The 15,717-nt window shown below is 41.6% G+C and overlaps 1 protein-coding gene across 1 annotated transcript in view; it reads left to right on the plus strand.

Moving 5' to 3' along the window:
* Positions 1 to 15,717, plus strand: part of LOC141084511 (collagen alpha-4(VI) chain-like) — a 376,083-nt gene that overhangs the window by 152,390 nt on the left and 207,976 nt on the right. The gene's annotated exons all lie outside the window — the stretch shown is intronic.

The following is a 15,717-nucleotide window of genomic DNA, read 5'->3' on the forward strand; positions in this document are numbered from 1 at the left end:
TAGACACATTCATTCATTCATTCGAATGTGTCTACGTGTGTCAGTGTCTCCAGTACGTGAGAAAACTGTCACTACACGTACCGGAGACACTGACGTGTGAAACTGCCTTGAGTCTGTTTGAGTCAATAAATCGCAGCATGCATGATTTGCATCTGATATTCGGATCACACTCGGCCATTAAATCATTGTACTGGTCTGAGATGAAATCTTAGTGCAATACAATTTCCACAGACTGAGTGGGGAAAATAGAGATTTTTTTCCCCCCATTTTCTCCAAATCAGTTCATACTGTAATCAAACTCTGATCAGTGTTTGATCAGATTGTGATTAGCACAATCAGCCTGATTCTCTCAAATGAGAGAAAATACATTGGAGTGATCACAGGATTTACTCAGATTGCCTTTTTTGACAATTTTTACCCTTGAATAAAAATAAATAGCTTTTTGTTTAATGGGTTTTTGTCTTCCTTTGAAATAAGAATTAGGAAGTATAGGTTGAATTTGACGGACTTATATCTATTTTCAGCCCTACTATGTTACCAATAATATTTTAAGGATATTGCTAATTTTTGGCAACCAGTTGTGAATCATTTACTGGGTTCCTAAATATATTATTCAATGGTGTATGAACTACATACATGAATTTCTAGCTTCTCTTTCAACGCTGTAAAGAGTTATTCTAAAATTTGGAAGTTATGCCCCAGCAATCAGGAGGTTATTCCTTTAATTTACAAAGCATACTGCTATAAAATAAAAATTAAGGAACGCTAGTGTTAAGCAAGTGTACTTTTTACTTGCATTATTAACCCCTTTCTGCCATGTGACGTACTATCCCGTCCATGTGCCCTGGGACTTAATTCCCAGGGACGGGATAGTACGAGTGAGCGTCGCTGATTGCGGCCGGGTGTTAGCTGATTATCACAGCTGACACCCGACATGTTAACCCCTTGCACACCGAGATCAAACACAACCGCGGTGTACCGAGGGTTAAAAGGAAGCATCGGCAGGGAGGGGGCTCCCTGAGCCCCCCACATCAGCGCAATGTGCAGCGCTGCTGTGGGGGGCTCCTTCCCTGCAGGTCTCCGGATACAAGATGGCGACGGGGACCTTCGGGGGCCTGCAGGGAGCTGGCTTCCTCAGTGCCTGCAAAGCGCAGGCATGAGGAAGTCTGCTTCTATGCCTGTGACAGATCACATGACAGTGATGTCCCCCCTGGGACAATGTAATAAAGTTAAAAAAAAAAGTGTAAAAATAATTTTAAAAAAATCGTTAAATAAATTAAAAAAAAATATTCCCTATTAAATTCATTTGCTGGAAATAAAAAACAAACATACAATAAAAGTACACATATTTGGTATCGCCGCATCTGTAATGACCCGCCCTATAAAACTGTCCCATTAGTTAACCCCTTTAGCGAACCCCTTAAAAAATAAAAATAAAAAGAGAAGCAAAAAATTATGATTTCTTATCATACCGCTGAACAAAAAGTGCAATAACGCACGATCAAAAAGACGCATATAAATATCCATGGTACCGTTGAAAACGTCATCTTGTTCCGCAAAAAAACAGCCACAATACAGCATCATCAGTGAAAAAATATAAAAGTTATAGCTCACAGAATAAAGCAATGCAAAAATAATTATTTTTATATAAAATTGTTTTCATTGCATAAAAGCGCCAAGACATAAAAAAAGACATAAATGAGGTATCGCTGTAACCATACTGACCCGAAGAATAAAACCGCCTTTTCAATTTTACCGCACGCAGAACGGTGTAAACGCACCCCCAAAAGAAATTCATGAAGCGCTGGTTTTTGTTCATTCTGCATCCCAAAAATCGGAATAAAAAGCGATCACAAGATGTCACGTGCCCGAAAATGGTATCAATAAAAACGTCAACTCGTCCCGCAAAAAATAAGACCTCACATGACTCGGTGGATCAAAATACGGAAAAATGATAGCTCTCAATATGTGGTGATGCAAAAACTATTTTTACAATAAAAAAATAAAAAGCATCTTTTAGCATGTGACAGCTGCCAAACATAAAAACCGCCATAAATACTAAATCAAACCCCCCGCTATCACCCCCTTAGTTAGGGAAAAATAATAAAATTTAAAAAATGTATTTATTTCCATTTTCCCATTAGGGTTAGGGTTAAGGCTAGGGTTAGGGTTAGGGCTAGGGCTAGAGTTAGGGCTGAGATTATGGTTAGGGGTGTGTTGGGGTTAGGGTTGGAGTTAGAATTGGGGGGTTTACACTGTTTGGGCACATCAGGTGTTCTCCAAACGCAACATGGTGTCTGCTCTCAATTCCAGCCAATTCTGCGTTGAAAAAGTCAAATGGTGCTCCTTCCCTTCCAAGCTCTGCCATGCGCCCAAACAGTATTTTACCCCCACATATGGGGTATCAGCCTACTCAGGACAAATTGCAAAACAACTTTTGGGGTCCAATTTCTCCTGTTACCCTTAGGAAAATAAAAAATTGGGGCAAAAATATCATTTTTGTGGAAAAAATATGATTTTTTTTATTTTCACGCCCGGGCGTTATAAACTTCTGTGAAGCACTTGGGGTTTCAAAGTGCTCACCACACATCTAGATAAGTTCCGTGGGGGGGTCTAGTTTTCAAAATGGGGTCACTTGTGGGGAGTTTCAATAGTTTAGGTACATCAGGGGCTCTCCAAACGCACATGACACCCGCAGACCATTCCTTCAAAGTCTGCATTCCAAAACGTCACTACTTCCCTTCCGAGCCCCGACGTGTGCCCATACAGTAGTTTTCTCCAACATTTGAGGTATCAACGTACTCAGGACAAATTGGACAACAACTTTTGGGGTCCAATTTCTCCTGGTACCCTTGGGAAAATAAAAAAATTGGAGACTAAAAGATCATGTTTGTGGAAAAAATACGATTTTTTTATTTTCATGCCCGGGCATTATAAACTTCTGTGAAGCACTGGGAGGGTTCAAAGTGCTCACCACACATCTAGATAAGTTCCTTGGGGGGTCTAGTTTCCAAAATGGTATCATTTGTGGGGGGTTTTAACTGTTTTGGTACATCAGGGGCTTTCCAAACGCGACATAGTGTCCAATCTCAATTCCAGCCAAAAACGTCAAATGGCGCTGCTTCCCTTCCGAGCTCTGCCATGTGCCCAAATAGTCGTTTACACCCACATATGGGGTATCAGTGTACTCAGGACAAATTTCACAATAACTTTTAGGGTCCTGTTACCCTTGAAAAAATAAGAATTGAGGGTGAAAAAATAATTTCTGTGAAAAAAATATGATTTTTTTTATTGTATGGCTGTACGTTATAAACTTCTGTGAAGCCCTTGGGGGTTCAAAGTTCTCACCACACATCTAGATAAGTTCCTTTGGGGGGTCTAGTTTCCAAAATTGTGTCATCATTTGTGGGGAGTTTCCACTGTTTTGGTACATCAGGGGCTTTCCAAACGCGACATGGTGTCCGATCTCAATTTCAGCCAAAAAAGTCAAATGATGCTGCTTCCCTTCTGAGCTCTGCCATGCGCCCAAATAGTCATTTACACCCACATATGGGGTATAAGCGTACTCAGGACAAATTGCACAATATCTTTTAGGGTCCTGTTACCCTTGGAAAAATAAGAATTGAGGGAGAAAAGATCATTTTTGTGGAAAAAATATGATTTTTTAATTGTATGGCTGTACGTTACAAACTTCTGTGAAGCCCTTGTGGGTTCAAAGTTCTCACCACATATCTAGATAAGTTCCTTGGGGGGTCTAGTTTCCAAAATGGGGTCACTTGTGGGGGGTTTCCACTGTTTAGGCACATCAGGGGCTCTCCAAACGTGACATGGCGTCCGATCTGAATTCCAGCCAATTTTGCATTGAAAAACTCAAACGGCGCTCCTTCTCTTCTGAGCTCTGCCATGCGCCGAAACAGTGGTTCCCCCCACATGTCAGGTATCAGCGTACTCAGGACAAATTGCACAATAACTTTTGCAGTCCAATTTCTCCTGTTACCATTGGTAAAATAAAAAAATTGAACCTGAATTATTTTTTTGTGAAAAAAGTTAAATGTTCATTTTTTTAAATATCCAAAAAATTTCTGTGAAGCACCTGAAGGGTTAATAAACTTTTTGACCACTTTTGAGTACCTTAAGGGGTGCAGTTTTTAGAATGGTGTCACTTTTGGCTATTTTCTGTCATATAGACCTCTCAAAGTGGCTTCAAATGTGATGTGGTCCGTAAAAATAAAATGGTGTTGCAAAAATGAGAAATCGCTGGTCAACTTTTAACCCTTATAACTTCCTAACAAAAAAAAAATTGATTCCAAAATTGTGCTGATGTAAAGTAAACATGTGGGAAATGTTACTTATTAAGTTTTTTGTGTGCCATATCTCTGTGATTTAAGGGAATAAAAATTCAAAGTTGGAAAATTGCAACATTTTCAAAAATTTTGACAAATTTCCATTTTTTCACAAATAAATGCAAGTTATTTGAATGAAGTTTTACCACTAACATGAAGCACAATATGTCACGAGAAAACAGTGTCAGAATCAACGGGATCCATGGAAGCGTTCCAGAATTATGACCTCATAAAGGGACAGTGGTCAGAATTGTAAAAATTGGCCCGGTCATGAACGTGCAAACCACCCTTGGGGGTTAAGGGGTTAAAGAGCACATTAGATGGAGCCACAGGACCATTTCCACAGAATGCTGTCATTCTTTTAGCTACATGTTCAGAAGGCTGCACAGAATATTTGTAGCAGTTTAAAAATTAGTTGTAAGTCAAATTTATTTATGAGATGGCCAAAATGATTGTCTATAAAATGATAGCAGTCTCACGTTCGAAGCAGTATTGGATGGTGAGAGATGGAGCATGAAAGTCAAAAGTTCAAAACATTGTTACCCTTATGTTTGTTTCTGTTAGGCTAGTTTCACACTTGCTTTTTTTTGCAGCGCGTTTTTCCCGCAAAAAAACGCATTGAAAAAACGCATACATAAGCATACAACTGCTGCGTTTTTTTCAAGCATTTTTATGAGCATGCATGAAAAAAACGCAGCGTTTTTATGCATTTGTATGCGTTTTTAGTGCGTTTTTACCGCGTTTGCGTTTTTTTCCAACATTTTTAGGTGGCCCCTCACACTACCCAAACCATGACTTTACTAACCCTAACCCTGACCCTAACCCTAACCCTAACCCTGACCCTAACCCTAACCCTAACCCTGACCCTAACCCTTAACCAAATCATACTTAACCCTAACCCAAACCCTAAACCCTAACTAACCCTAACCCTAACCCTAACCCTGACCCTAACCCTAACCCTAACCCTGACCCTAACCCTAACCCTAACCCTAACCCTGACCCTAACCCTAACCCTAACCCTGACCCTAACCCTAACCCTGACCCTAACCCTAACCCTAACCCTGACCCTAACCCTAACCCTAACCCTGACCCTAACCCTTAACAAAACCATACTTAACCCTAACCCTGACCCTAACCCTAACCCTGACCCTAACCCTAACCCTAACCCTGACCCTAACCCTAACCCTAACCCTAACCCTGACCCTAACCCTTAACAAAACCATACTTAACCCTAATCCTGACCCTAACCCTGACCCTAATCCTTAACAAAACCATACTTAACCCTAACCCTGACCCTAACCCTAACCCTGACCCTAACCCTAACCCTAACCCTAACCCTAACCCTGACCCTAACCCTAACCCTGACCCTAACCCTTAACAAAACCATACTTAACCCTAATCCTGACCCTAACCCTGACCCTAACCCTTAACCAAACCATACTTAACCCTAACCCTGACCCAAACCCCAACCCTAACCCTGACCCTGACCATAACCCTAACCCTAAACCCCCTTAACTAACCCTAACTCTAACCCAAACCCCTAAATTCCATGGTTAACAAAAAAAAACGCATATGCAAAAAACCGCATACATGAGCATGCCAGGGCGCACATATGCGCATCCATAGGCTATAATGGCCATTTTTAGCGCAAAACGTGCGCATATGTGCGCATGCGCTTTTTTGCAGGGCCAAAAAATGCAACATGCTGCGTCTGGAAAATACCAACGCACACCCCAAAAAAACGCAGCGCATGAAAATCGCATACATGCGCTTACCAGCGCGCAGGTATGCGCACCCATGTTAAATATAGGGGAAAAAACGCATGCGCAGGTATGCGTTTTTTTCCAGCGCTAAAAAACGCAAATGTGAAACCAGCCTTAGAGAGGAATACGGACAAGTGAGAGGTGTTAAAAGCACGCATTACACATGGACAAATGATTCTCTATGGGGCAGCTCCCAACAGCCATATATTTCTCGTCCATATTCTACGGTCCGTGCCAATCGCAGCATGCTCAATGTTGGCCCATTGGTCAATGGTCAATGTTGGCCCATTGCTCCATTGCGATTGTCAGTGTACTACGCCCGTAGTACACCAATGAAAGTCTATGGGTGCGCTAAAAATACACATTACACACGGGCCACACATGTGACTTGCGAGAAATACGCACCCAGTGTCCTTTAGAAAAGCCGGCAATTCAGTGCGCTATACAGTAAACTCACACTGACAGGTTTAATAAAGAAATGAAAGAATAGATATAGACACATAGAATACATATATATATATATATACATACATGTCATTGTGACAAACATATATATCGTATATACTCGAGTATAAGCCGACCCGAGTATAAGCCGACCCCCCCTAATTTTGCCACAAAAAACTGGGAGAACTTATTGACTCGAGTATAAGCCTAGGGTGGGAAATGCTCCATAGATTATTCCCCCATATGGTGTCCCCATAAGAAGCTCCATAGATTGTTCACCCATATGCTGCCCCCCATAAGAAGCTCCATAGATTGTTCCCCCATATGCTGACCCCAGAAGAAGCTCCATAGATTGTTCCCCCATATGCTGACCCCAGAAGAAGCTCCAGATTATTCCCCCATATGCTGCCCCATAAGAAGCTCCATAGATTGTTCCCCCATATGCTGCCCCCATGCTGCTGCTGCTGCATGTAAAAATTAAAAAAAAGACATACTCACCTCTCCGTCGCTGGGTGTCAGGTGCCAGTGTCACTGCTGGCACCTGAGATACTCACGTGTCCTGCGTCCATGGCTGCTCACCGCTATCTGCCACGTTATCAGTCAGTGACGTTCAGACTGCAGGGGGAGCGGCGAGCACTAACCACGTCACCGCGCCCTCTGCTGTCTGAAGTCACTGATCGATGACAGACAGCAGCAAGCAGCCATGGACGCAGGACAGGTGAGTATCGCTATACTTACCCGTCCTGACGCTGTGTCTTGAGCCCCCAGCTTCTCCGCGCTCTTCCTGCTTTAAGCGGTCATGTGGTACCGCTCATTAAAACTCATGAATATGCGCATATTCATGAGTTTTAATGAGCGGCACCACGTGACCACTGAAGACAGGAAGAGAGAGCAGGGGAAGTGTCAGGGGAAGAGTCTTGAGGAGATCATTTGCATATTCCCAGTGCCTTCTGGGATAAGTGAAGAGTCTCCGCGAGCTCAACGATCACTGGGTTTTGGCCGTTGCAGCTGAAAAGAGGAAATTGGAAAACCAGGGGAAGAGTCTTGAGGAGATCATTTGCATATTCCCAGTGCCTTCTGGGATAAGTGAAGAGTCTCCGCGAGCTCAACGATCACTGGGTTTTGGCCGTTGCAGCTGAAAGAGGAAATCGGAAAACCAGGGGAAGAGTCTTGAGGAGATCATTTGCATATTCCCAGTGCCTTCTGGGATAAGTGAAGAGTCTCCGCGAGCTCAACGATCACTGGGTTTTGGCCGTTGCAGCTGAAAAGAGGAAATCGGAAAACCAGAATTTGGGCTCATCTTTCATCGTTTTTAAGAAATCTCAAGATGGAAGAGGCCAGGAGCCATTTGGTGAGCTGCATTTCTTGCTACATGTTCACAGACTTACCAGTGGAAAAGCCAAACTTCACATGCCACAAATGCAAGCTTGTGTCCCTGTTGGAGGAAAAGTTGCAAAATCTCGAAGAGAGGTTAGCTACGTTGAAGATCATTAAGGAAGGTGAAGAGTTCTTGGACAGAGCAGAATTATCTCTTCATGTTACAGAAAGAGAAGAAATTCGAAGTGCACCTGAAGAAACAGAGGAATGGAGACATGTGACCCAGAGAAGCAGGAGGATCAGGAGGCAGTCAGCACCCATACTGCTCAGAAACCAGTACCAGGCTCTCACGCAGGAAAACAATGAAGAAATACATCAGGATAAGACTTTGCCAACAAGCAGCAACCTTGTACGCCTTCAGAGTCCTCCTGGATGGAGAAAGAAAAATGTTGTGAAGAAGAAACGGAGAGTGGTGGTCATGGGGGATTCCCTGTTGAGAGGAACTGAGGCCGCTATCTGCAGACCGGATATAACTTCAAGAGAAATGTGTTGTCTTCCAGGTGCAAAAATTAAAGATGTGTCTGACAGGATATCAGGACTCTTCAGACCTACAGATGACTACCCATTCCTGCTACTACATGTGGGGACAAATGACACTGCAAGAAACAACCTGGAAACCATCTGCAGAGACTTTGAAGACTTAGGCAAGAAAGTGAAAGAACTGGGAGCGCAGGTGGTCTTCTCTTCCATCCTCCCAGTGGATGGCCATGGAACAAGGAGGTGGAATAAGATTCTGCAGGTGAACAACTGGCTACGTCGATGGTGCCGTCAGCAACGATTTGGATTTCTGGATCACGGAGTGAACTACTTATACGATGGACTACTTGCTAGAGATGGGGTGCACCTTACGAAGACTGGTAAGCATGTATTTGGAAGTCGCCTTGCTACACTTGTAAGGAGAGCTTTAAACTAGAACAACATGGGAAGGGAAGCAAAAGACCAGAAAAAGCCATACACCTGACAAATGCTATTGAGAACTCTGCTATTAGAAGTGGAAAGGAAGAACAAAGACGAAAGAATCTAATTAATAAAAATATTGGAGAAAGAGAAACCAATCACAAACTAAAATGTTTCTATACTAATGCACAAAGCATGGGCAACAAACAAGGAGAATTGGAACTACTAACACAGGAAAAGAAATATGATGTCATTGGAATCACTGAAACTTGGTGGGACAATACACATGATTGGAATACAAGACTAGAAGGATACAACTTATTTGCAAGAAACAGACTTGATAAACGAGGAGGGGGTGTCGCATTGTATGTTAGAAACGCGTATATCTGCACAGAGATTGAAGCTTCAGAGACTGGGAGTTCTGTGGAAACTGTTTGGGTAAGAATACAAGGACAGAACAATGGAAAGGACACCATTGTAGGCATTTACTACAGGCTGCCTGTGCAAGCTGAAGCTATGGATGAACTCTTTATGCATCAAATGGCCAAGTTCTCCAAAAAATATGACATAGTTGTCATGGGAGATTTCAACTATCCAGACATTTGTTGGGAATCTCTCTCAGGCAAAACTAACAGGTCAAGGAAATTCTTATCCTCTCTTGCTGACAACTTTATCTTCCAAAAGGTAAGGGAGAAAACAAGGGGAACTGGTACCTTGGATCTAATCCTTATAAACAGGGAGGAAATGGTTGAGGAGGTAAAAGTGGCTGGGACCCTAGGAGGTAGCGACCATGCTATTTTAGAATTTTGGATAACTAGAGGCGGAAGACCTGTGAAGACTCAGACGTCAAGGTTAGATTTCAGAAAGGCAGATTTTAAGGGATTCAGAAAGAGAATTGGAGGGATCCAATGGCTGGATATCCTTAAAGACAAAAATGTCCAGGAAGGATGGGAAATCTTGAAAAATGAAATTCTCAAAGCACAGTTGTTAACAATTCCGAAAAGAGGGAAGAATAGGAAGCAGTTAAGGAAACCAGGATGGATGAACACAGAACTTAAGCACATGCTAAAAAGGAAGAAAAAAATGTTTATAAAATGGAAAGAGGGAGGCATATCTAAAGAAGAATATAATGCTGTCTGCAGAACCTGCAGGGCACAAATCAGATTAGCTAAAGCTGAAAATGAATTGAGGCTTGCAAGAGATGTCAAAAGCAATAATAATGGATTTTGGGGATATGTCAAAAGTAAAAGAAAAGTCAAAGATGCTATAGGATTTTTACAGGATGAAAATGATGAAATGGTAAGACAGGATGTTGAGAAGGCTGAACTTTTAAATTCCTATTTTGCATCTGTTTTCTCTCAGAAAGGAAATGTAACATCAACTGTTATTCACTGTCCTATTAAGGGAATAGAAGAATCCAGGATATCTATAAACAGAAAGATAGTGAGGAAACACTTAGCTAGCCTAAATGAATACAAGTCTCCAGGTCCAGATGAATTACACCCCAGAGTACTGAAGGAGATAGCAGAAGAAATTTTTGAACCCCTCTCTATAATCTTTGAAAATTCTTGGAGAACAGGAGAAGTGCCAGAAGACTGGAGAAGAGCAAATGTTGTTCCTATCTTCAAAAAGGGGAAGAAGGTGGACCCAGGTAACTATAGGCCAGTGAGTCTGACTTCTATACCAGGAAAGATCGTTGAACAAATTATTAAACAACATGTATGTCAATACCTGGATAAGAATGAAGTGATTAAACAGAGTCAGCATGGGTTTGTAACTAATAAGTCATGTCAGACTAACTTAATTTCCTTCTATGACGGTATCACTGATTGGGTGGATCAAGGAAATGCTGTAGATATAGTATATCTTGACTTCAGCAAAGCATTTGACAAAGTCTCTCATACAATCCTTATTGAAAAAATGATTAAGTATGGAATGGACAAGGCAACTGTTAGGTGGATTCATAACTGGCTTAGTGATCGGACCCAAAGAGTGGTCGTAAATGGCTGCACATCCAGTTGGAAGAATGTCTCAAGTGGGGTACCACAGGGCTCTGTCCTGGGCCCTGTATTGTTCAACATCTTTATCAACGATTTAGATGAAGGAATTGAGGGTAAACTGATTAAATTTGCTGATGACACAAAGCTAGGAGGGATAGCTAATACTAGAGAAGAGAGAGAGAGGATTCAAAAAGATTTAAATAAACTGGAGAAGTGGGCAGCAACTAACAGAATGGTTTTTAACAGGGAGAAATGCAAAGTACTACATCTGGGCAATAAAAATGGAAAAAGCATATATAGAATGGGAGGAATAGGGCTAAGTGACAGCACATGTGAAAAAGACTTGGGTATACTAATAGATCACAGACTGAATATGAGTCAACAGTGTGATGCAGCAGCAAAAAAGGCAAATGCAATTCTAGGATGTATTAACAGAAGCATACAGTCTAGATCACGTGAAGTCATTATTTCCCTCTACTCCTCTTTGGTCAGACCTCATCTGGAATATTGTGTCCAGTTTTGGGCACCACATTTTAAAAAAGACATCAACAAACTGGAGCAAGTTCAGAAAAGAGCGACCAGAATGGTGACCGGTCTGCAAACCCTGTCTTATGAGGAAAGGTTGCAGGATTTGGGAATGTTTAGTTTGCAAAAGAGAAGACTGAGAGGAGACTTAATAGCTGTCTACAAATATCTAAAGGGCTGTCACATTGTAGAAGGATCAACTTTATTCTCATTTGCACAAGGAAAGACTAGAAGCAATGGGATGAAACTGAATGGGAGGAGACACAGATTAGATATTAGAAAAAACTTTTTGACAGATAGAGTGATCAATGAGTGGAACAGGCTGCCACGAGAAGTGGTGAGTTCTGGCTGGACAGACATCTGACTGGGATGATTTAGCGAATCCTGCTTTGAGCAGGGGGTTGGACCAGATGGCCCAGGAGGTCCCTTCCAACTCTACGTTTCTATGATTCTATGATTCTATGATTCTAAGTATGACCTGACACCATCGCCCCCCCTCCCCCTCTGACCCCCTTTGTATATGACTCGAATATAAGACGAGAGGGGGACTTTCAGCCCAGTTTTTGGGCTGAAAATCACGGCTTATATTCGAGTATATACGGTATATACAGTGGGGCAAAAAAGTATTTAGTCAGTCAGCAATAGTGCAAGTTCCACCACTTAAAAAGATGAGAGGCGTCTGTAATTTACATCATAGGTAGACCTCAACTATGGGAGACAAACTGAGAAAAAAAAATCCAGAAAATCACATTGTCTGTTTTTTTTTCATTTTATTTGCACATTATGGTGGAAAATAAGTATTTGGTCAGAAACAAAATTTCATCTCAATACTTTGTGATATATCCTTTGTTGGCAATGACAGAGCTCAAACGTTTTCTGTAAGTCTTCACAAGGTTGCCACACACTGTTGTTGGTATGTTGGCCCATTGCTCCATGCAGATCTCCTCTAGAGCAGTGATGTTTTTGGCTTTTCGCTTAGCAACACGGACTTTCAACTCCCTCCAAAGGTTTTCTATAGGGTTGAGATCTGGAGACTGGCTAGGCCACTCCAGGACCTTGAAATGCTTCTTACGAAGCCACTCCTTCGTTGCCCTAGCGGTGTGCTTTGGATCATTGTCATGTTGAAAGACCCAGCCACATTTCATATTCAATGCCCTTGCTGATGGAAGGAGGTTTGCACTCAAAATCTCACGATACATGTCCCCATTCATTCTTTCATGTACCCGGATCAGTCGTCCTGGCCCCTTTGCAGAGAAACAGCCCCAAAGCATGATGTTTCCACCACCATGCTTTACAGTAGGTATGGTGTTTGATGGATGCAACTCAGTATTCTTTTTCCTCCAAACACGACAAGTTGTGTTTCTACAAAACAGTTCCAGTTTGGTTTCATCAGACCATAGGACATTCTCCCAAAACTCCTCTGGATCATCCAAATGCTCTCTAGCAAACTTCTGACGGGCCCGGACATGTACAGGCTTAAGCAGTGGGACACGTCTGGCACTGCAGGATCTGAGTCCATGGTGGCGTAGTGTGTTACTTATGGTAGGCCTTGTTACATTGGTCCCAGCTCTCTGCAGTTCATTCACTAGGTCCCCCCGTGTGGTTCTGGGATTTTTGCTCACCGTTCTTGTGATCATTCTGACCCCACGGGGTGAGATTTTGCGTGGAGCACCAGATCGAGGGAGATTATCAGTGGTCTTGTATGTCTTCCATTTTCTAATTATTGCTCCCACAGTTGATTTCTTCACTCCAAGCTGGTTGGCTATTGCAGATTCAGTCTTCCCAGCCTGGTGCAGGGCTACAATTTTGTTTCTGGTGTCCTTTGACAGCTCTTTGGTCTTCACCATAGTGGAGTTTGGAGTCAGACTGTTTGAGGGTGTGCACAGGTGTCTTTTTATACTGATAACAAGTTTAAACAGGTGCCATTACTACAGGTAATGAGTGGAGGAAAGAGGAGACTCTTAAAGAAGAAGTTACAGGTCTGTGAGAGCCAGAAATCTTGATTGCTTGTTTCTGACCAAATACTTATTTTCCACCATAATATGCAAATAAAATGAAAAAAAACAGACAATGTGATTTTCTGGATTTTTTTTTTCTCAGTTTGTCTCCCATAGTTGAGGTCTACCTATGATGTAAATTACAGATGCCTCTCATCTTTTTAAGTGGTGGAACTTGCACTATTGCTGACTGACTAAATACTTTTTTGCCCCACTGTATTTATATTTCACAGAGTTCTTCATAGCAGAATAGCGGCTAATTAAATTGCCGGCATCTATCAAATCATTCCCCAACCCGACATGAAACGACACATGGTTTACATTCAGTAAAGCATTTCATTTCATGTTTTTTAATATGTCCCTGACTAATAATTACACTGTGTTCCAAATTATTATGCAAATGATATTTTTCTCTGATTTTCCTAAATAGTCGGTACAAATGACAGTCAGTCTAATAAAAGTCATCACCCATTAGAGTATGCATCGAATTTTATTGAAGAAACCTCCCAATGATAACAGTATAATCTCCAAAATGAATAAAAACTCAAATTGCACTGTTCCAAATTATTATGCACAGTAGAATTTCTAAACATTTGATATGTTTTAAAGAACTGAAAATGCTCATTTGTGGAATTTGCAGCATTAGGAGGTCACATTCACAGAACAAAAAAGCTATTTAACTCCAAAACATCCTAACAGGCCAAGTTACATGTTAACATAGGAACCCTTCTTTGATATCACCTTCACAATTCTTGCATCCATTGAACTTGTAAATTTTTTGGAGAGTTTCTGCTTGTTTTTCTTTGCATGAAGTCAGAATAGCCTCCCAGAGCTGCTGTTTTGATGTGAACTGCCTCCCACCCTCATAGACCTTTCGCTTGATGATACTCCAAAGGTTCTCTATAGGGTTGAGGTCAGGGAAAGATGGTGGCCACACCATGAGTTTATCTCCTTTTATGCCCATAGCAGTTAATGACTCAGAGGTATTCTTTGCAGCATGACATGGTGCAGTGTCATGCATGAAGAGGATTTTGCTCCTGAAGGCACATTTCTGCTTTTTATACCATGGAAGACAGCGGTCAGTCAGAAACTCTATATACTTTGCAGAGGTCATTTTCACACCTTCAGGAACCTTAAAGAGCCCTACCAGCTGTTTCCCCATGATTCCGGCCCAAAACATGACTCCTCCACCTCCTTGCTGACGTCGCAGCCTTGTTGGGACATAGTGGCCATCCACCAACCATCCACTACTCCATCCATCTGGACCATGCAGGGTTGCTCGACACTCATCAGTAAACAAGACTATTTGAAAATTAGTCTTCATGTATGTCTGGGCCCACTGCAACCATTTCTGCTTGTGAACACTGTTTAGGAGTGGCCGAATAGTAGGTTTATGCACCACAGCAAGCCTTTGAAGGATCCTACACCTTGAGGTTCGAGGGACTCCAGAGGCACCAGCAACTTTAAATATCTGTTTGCTGGTTTGTAATGGCTTTTTAGCAGCTGCTCTCTTAATCCGATGAACTTGCCTGGCAGAAACCTTCCTCATTCTGCCTTTATCAGCACAAACATGTTTGTGCTCAGAATCAACCACAAATCTCTTAACAGTACGATGATCACGTTTAAGTTTTTGGGAAATATGTAATGTTTTCATCTCATGACCAAGGCATTGCACTATTTGATGCTTTTCAGCAGCAGAGAGATCCGTTTTCTTTCCTAAATTCCTTGAAACCTGTGCCCTGCTTAATAATGTGGAACATCATTCTTAAGTAGTTTTCCTTTAATTGGGCTCACCTGGTAAACTAATTATCACAGGCATTTGAGATTGATTTCAGTGATCCAAAGAGCCCTGATACACAATAGCATCTATGAGTTTATTTGAAAAACAAAAAATTACATCTTTATGACACTTAAATCCAATTTGCATAATAATTTGGAACTCAGTGTAGATGAGGGTTTGTGTGCAAAATTTGGGAGTTGTAGTTGTTATTTTAAGGGGTTAATTCGTTGTTAAAAAATGCGTGGGCTTCCCATTGCCCTATAGTGGTGTCGAGAGGATTAATCTAACAAAGGGTTAATGTCACCATTCGATTGTAAGGTGACATTAACCCTTTGTTAGATTAACCCATTCGCCACCACTACAGGGCAATGGGAAGCCCACACATTTTTTAACAACAAATTAACCCCTTAAAATAACAACTACAACTCCCAAATTTTGCACACAAACCCTCATCTAATTATTAGTCAGGGACATATTAAAAAAGATGAAATTAAATGCTTTACTGAATGTAAACCATGTGTCATTTCATGTCGGATTTTGGAATGATTTGATAGAAGTCGGCTATTTAATTAGCGGCTATTCTATATGAAG

This window comes from Dendrobates tinctorius, unplaced genomic scaffold, assembly GCF_039654945.1.
Source record: "Dendrobates tinctorius isolate UK_male_01 unplaced genomic scaffold, ASM3965494v1 ptg000005l, whole genome shotgun sequence".
NCBI classification, from domain to species: Eukaryota; Metazoa; Chordata; class Amphibia; order Anura; family Dendrobatidae; genus Dendrobates; species Dendrobates tinctorius.